At 32.5% G+C, this 6465-nt stretch overlaps 1 non-coding gene across 1 annotated transcript; it reads right to left on the bottom strand.

The window, feature by feature from the left end:
• Nucleotides 1-4365: 4365 nt before the first annotated feature.
• LOC119471025 lies at nucleotides 4366-4464 on the bottom strand. Its single transcript, XR_005200015.1, has one exon. It is a non-coding gene; the product is annotated as a small nucleolar RNA U13 (small nucleolar RNA).
• Nucleotides 4465-6465: the final 2001 nt, after the last annotated feature.

Genomic DNA, 6465 nt, shown 5'->3' with positions numbered 1-6465 from the left:
TATTTCCCTAATCTTAAAATATATTTTGTTATTTAGCACATCAAATCATTTAGTAATAAAAAGAGAACTACTAATATTTTACTGTGATTTGAGTCTGTCAAATGTAAAACTTTCTTTCTCACCAAAATATTATGTGACACATCCCACTCTTACCCCCTAAGGGGCTATGACTACCGGCAGTCAATCTTTATAAGATTTTATACATACGAGTATTAAATATTTTCACACCTACCCACCTAAAGTGGATACAATACATTTTCATTAGGAAATATTTTAGTGAATGTGGCAACCATAGCAAAATCATCACGCATGGGCACACACACAGGCAAACCCTCTCTGGAGAAACCGGCATTTTCTCAAGAGTCGTACACTAAGTTGTTCCTTAACTGGTCTTTATCCTTACACCCTTTCCTCAGTCTACTCTCAACAGTGATCCTTTTCAAATCATCTTTGGGTTGTATCACTTCTCTGCTGACACCATTCAATGACTATTCATTTCATTCAGACATAATCACAGTCTTTACAAGGGTCTGCAAAGCAGTACGTCACCTGCCCCCACAGGACCTTTGACTCTCCTGCCTTGTCCTCCCTCCCTCACTTCATTCCAGCCACACAGGCTTCCACAATGGTCATCAGGCCTTCACTGGCTTCTGTCTGCCTGGAATGTTCTTTCTCTCAACATCTCTTCATGGCTGAATCCCTCAAGACTGTTGTCAAAGCTTTGCTTAAGTGAAACCTCTCTTAACCATTCATACCATCATCATTTTTAAAACTGCTTTCTACCCTCCCCCTCAATCTTCCTTACCCCATTCTAATGTAGCATTTATGCCTTCATAAAAAACTATAAAATTTAATCATTTATTGTCTTACTCGGTCCCCCACTAAAATGTATGTTTCACAAGAAAAGAAAATATTATCATAGTTTTTAAAAATTCATTTATATCCAGTTCTTTCACCCAATAAATTCTGCTGAATGAATGAATGAAAGAATGGATAACAGGATTAAGGAGAGCTGGGGATACAGAGTGAATGGAGTCGTTGATAAAGTGCTCCTCAACATTTTTAGTGAGGAAACAACTGATTGTTTTGTTTGTTTGTTTGTTTGTTTGTTTCACTTTGCCTTATGTAATCACAAAGATCAAACAGTACATTTGGGTTAAGGAATTTTCTATAAATATTTTTTAAATGTAAGTGAAGGCAGCAGAGACATATGCTCTTTCTAAATAGCAAATTAGGCCCTTCTGTGCAACCATTACATTTTTCATATTGTATTTTCTTTTTTTTTTTTTAATTTTTTTTTCCCATTTATTTATTTTATTGCATTTTAGGTTTTGGGGTACATGTGAAGAACATGCAAAATTGTTGCATAGGAACACACGTGGCAGTGTGATTTGCTGCCTTCCTCCCCATCACCTACATCTGGCATTTCTCCCCTTGCTATCTTTCCCCAGCTCCCCACCCCCCACTGTCCCTCTTTTCAATGTATGTTATACATTATGTACTTTTTCTAAAAAAAAGTCTGAATTACATCAATGTTAATATAGTTGTGTGAGGCTTAGTTTATATTCTGTTGCATACAAATTAAATGTGTATGTGCATTAAATGAAAATAATATTTTTATATATAAAATTCTGAATTAATTTTTGAAACAATATGCAAATAAGCATGCATGACTATCCCTTCTGAAGCACAATAACAGAACCACACAAAACCCTCTGTAAAATATAGGACCATGAAATAATGGGAGCATATCATCTTTATTTTTCTATGGCTGACATCCATCATGATGTTAGTACATAATTTTGAGGGATATACGAGGAAATACATTGAACCATTATGTCTTTAAAGAGATAAGGTAAAACTAACCTGTCTGTATAAATTGCTGCATAGAGACAGGAAAACAAGACAATGTAAAAAATAAAACTATTCAATAGTTTCTATTAATTGTTCCTTTTGGAATGGTACAACAATAGCTCAGATGCTACCTATCAATGGATATAGTAACTTGACAATTCACGGTATATAAATGTACTGAATTTAAAAATGAATAATAATAATAATCCATATGAAAACACACCAGACAGACTTCTCTTGATCTTACAGAGCTATTTTTTAACTGATTTAATCTTGATTTTATTTTGGAAGAAGTATAGCTGGAAGTTGTAGTTAGGTGTACAAATATACAAAGCTGTATATACATAGATAAATGCGAGGTAGATGGTTAAATTTTATAGAGTAGTTTAAAAATTATAAACAACATTCATAGTTGTGTTTATAAAAATGCAACCCAACTTATTAGGGGAGTTTCAGAAGAAAGTGTTCTAAGTTGGAAACAGGATTGGAATAATTATTTTGCTTCAGGGCTATATCTGAGGCATGATTTACTCTAATTTTTAAAAATCCAGCATTCACAATGCTCTGGCCGCACAAAAATTTAAAAATCAAAAATGAAAATAAAAACCTGGGATAATGAGACACAATTTGCAATGTAAGCTCAGAGCTTTTGTTTTTTTCACATTTCAGAAAATAGTATGAGCTATAGTATTATGTGATATTTGGAAGGGTAGAAGAAAAATTGAAAATACCGATTTGCCTCAAATTTGGCTAATGTTTAAAACTAATCATACACCAAAAATCAGAGTCATTAGGTAACCTCATGTAGCTACTTAGTAGAGCATAAAGTATCTCTGATTAGATGGTAGATTTATTTTTCAATTTTTGTTAATCATAGGAGACAAACTTAGCTAATGTTTTCTGCGTCTTATTTTTATAGTATCAAGTCTGAGACTTCAATGATTCTCTTTTTTCTTTTCTTTTACTTCTTTTTGTTACTTCTTGATACATTCCCTATCATTGCCTTCCTGTTGCTACTGAGATTCTTTATCATTATTTCAAGATCTCCCTAGGATATTTCCTTTTAGAGCAGTACAGATTCTGCCGATTAGTGTTCTCTTTAATTTGCAACCTCTGAGAGAGTCACAAAAACTCCTAATTAAAGGCAATTGAAAATAATCTGACTCACAGATGCAGCTGGTTTGAGCTGAGTGAGAGGATAGCTTAGATAATCGTTTGCTAACGTCTTAATTTACTTTTAATGAAGAAAGTAAAATCTTATGTTTAATTTACATTTGTTTTTCCCTTTAATTATTTGTTATATCAAATTTTCACTATTTTAGAACTAAACCTAGTAGAGTTATATAAAAAGTTATATGTTGTTTAATGTTACTACATTCTACATTCCTACAATAATGAATTACTTTAATAAATACAGCTTCAGAATCTTCAAGGATCGAAATCGTTGCCTATGATAAAAGCAGTAATAATGGTAAGTCCTGTAAAAATGTTAAAGAAAAATAACTTTGAAGAGTACGGTTATTAATTTATCACGTAATTGGCCCTCAAATAGAATATGAAAATGTTATATTTGAAACAAAACTGTTTTTATCCTCTATTCCTTTCTTTGCGGGGTAATTTTACATGCATATGATTTTAACTGTAAGTACCCATCAGGCAAGTTTAGGTAACAGTTAAATTTGTACTGTGGACTAAACTATATATATATAACAAAATTATAAGAAGACTATCACACTGGCTAACTATATATTTTCAAAATATGAACAATTTTAGGTTATATATAATGTTTTCATCTTGAATATTATGTGAATTCATATGGCACTTTTATAAGACATATTTGTGGAATTCATCTCATCTTATGATACTATTTCCATGTTATTTTAACTCTTAAACTTGCACAAATGGCTTTCAAATATCTATGGATTATTATATAAAGAGAGCATAACAAATTGGATTTTAAAAAATCTTGAAAGTTTGTTTAGTTTTGCCTTGGAATTCTATACTGGGAATGTGTCTAGTGAAAATGTTATTGAGAAGGCTCAGTGGTTACCCATATAGGTCAAATCATAAGGTCATATTTACCTTCATGAATTCACCATTATCTTAAATTTGGTCCTGATGGCTTAGAATCTTAATCTCTTCAGTATCAGAGAGTGAACTGAAAATAAAGAAGCTAATTCATATTGACAAAATGTGTAACACATCAATGTAAAATGCAGAATATCAACATATTAACCTAAAATACATTTATTTAAAGAATAAATAAAGAGCTGAATTGTCTATGAACCTGTCAGACACATTTTCCCCTGAAAAAGTGGCATGTGAAACACAATTACCAAAATGATTTTTATTAAGTAAATTATTAGTAATGGGAGTAATAGATATTCTTAAAGAAATGGTCTCTGTCACACTTATATGTTATGATTTAGATAATTCAATTTTGTATCGACGTCATATTGGAGAAGTATATGTCAGTGAAAAACAATTATCAAAAACTTTTTTTTCTTCTCAAGTCAGACCAGTAATGTGCCGACATCGTAACAAGGTTCAAGGATAGCACATCTCACACATGTGCGTGAACACCCAGTCATTCATGAACTACAAAAAGATCAATCAAAAGTATTTTTAAAAATTAAAATGAGTTCTTTACTTGCTTTCAGATTATTACGCTAGGGAAAATATAGCTTATAGCAATATTTCTGAAAACTTTTAAGAAGGCTCTGCTCATGCCTTCAGGCTTTTAGAGTCTAAAAAATTAGATTAAGAGGTTTATGTCCGCTCCAGGGCAAAAAGTTCTGGGGTATAGAGTTCTCTGAGAAATGATTTTAGTTCTGCTACCACTGCATTTTATTATTAATATGATGGTATTGATGTTGGCACTACTGCTGCTGCTGACAACGATGACGGTGAAAACGTTGCTGATGATGTTTATGATAATGCTGAAAACCATCCACCTTGGCTCTTGTTATATCTCCGCTTCCTTTCCTACTTCTTCATGTGTGTATGTTGTTTTCACTCTACTTACTTTTTTCCTCTTCTTAAAATATATGTCTGTTGTTATCGCTCTATTTGCTTTCCCTGTAATCATGCATGTGAATACACATACACACAAACACATACATACCTATGACTGAAGAGACTTAAGATGTTTTTTCCATTTTCAGAAAATTCAGGGCCTGAAGGCTTAAAATGTTGCCACATTTTCACCGTTAAACAGAAGCACTTCCAGAATTCAAATCTGACTATCTTTTTGTAAATGTGTGATTTTTAACTACCATATCATGCCTCTCCAAGAATAGCTATATTTCATTAATATTTATCTATTGTTTTTACCAACTCAACTTTCTGATCTTGCAGTCAATTAGCCTGTATAGATTAGGTTATCCATATCCTTATTCTGGTATCACCCTCTTTTGAATTCTGAGTATTTCTGAGTTTAAGTAGGCAAGCATCCTGCTGATTTAGTGTCAACACTTCATTATTGATATACCTAGTCTGAATTTATATTTTACCTATATTTTGTTGTCTTCTCTGTACCAGTCTTTTCAGGCCCAGGGCACTCATTCAAAAACCATATTTAAAGTAGTCATGTCCCAGCTACTTATGACTGGATCTTCCTCAAAACTCTTACTTACATGTCTTCATCAGTTAGGATTGTCAGGAGAGAGAAACAACAGGTTTGGGCAGAATATATTACAATATATATTAATTTGAACTGAATATATATGTATATTATATATGCTGACATATATATTATATATATTCATATATAATTATAATCATATTATATATCTGTGTTTGTGTAATACATATACAGACAAATCTGTGTATATATGTCATACATAATCATATATATAAAAATTAACTATAGTGAGGAATAAAAGTAACATGGTAATGAGAGAATGGGAATAAGAGGTAAAAAGAACTTTCAAAATAAAAGAATAGAGGGTATAAAGAGGAGCCATGCTCCTAGGGCTAATGTAGTGTACTCATGAAAGACCCTCTCTCTCTACCTTTGAGGACTGAGTTTCAGATCTTGTTAAAGAGAGAATCATTGCTGCTCAATGGATGGTGGAGGATTTGATGGCATGCCACATCAGGGAACTTTCTGACTAGTTAAAAATTTACTGCCCAGAACTTTCTAAAAATCTGGTTAGAGTGTTGGGGAATCAAATGACTTGTATTTTATCATTACTATTTGTTTACATCTTTATTACCTCCCATATAACTGGATACAAATTAATCTTGAGTTCTATTCCTAGCTATGATGAGTAACTCACATCATATATCATCACTCGTTGACAACTATAAAAATTTAACAAATTATAAAAGCAACAAATAAATTAAAATAACTGATTGGAAGCATTAGAAAACACCTAAGGTACCAGAACTTGAGGGAAAAGACTATAAACACATGTATCAAATTTGCATTGAAAGCAGCCTTCCCTTCAAGACTAGTCGCCGATTTTATCTTCAAGTTGTAGTGGCTGAGGAGTGAGTGTAGCTTAGAGTTTGAGTTGTTTTCAGTGAGCTGGGGAAACAGACATTAGAATTCATGGACAGCACCGCATCCAGGATGAAAAGGCCAAAATGCCAGAGAAATGGAGTCCT

The sequence above is a fragment of the Cebus imitator genome, unplaced genomic scaffold (genome assembly GCF_001604975.1).
Source record: "Cebus imitator isolate Cc_AM_T3 unplaced genomic scaffold, Cebus_imitator-1.0 Scaffold47, whole genome shotgun sequence".
Lineage (NCBI taxonomy): Eukaryota > Metazoa > Chordata > Mammalia > Primates > Cebidae > Cebus > Cebus imitator.
Note: the sequence above shows the minus strand (reverse complement) of the source record. Positions and strands in the feature narration are given on the sequence as shown.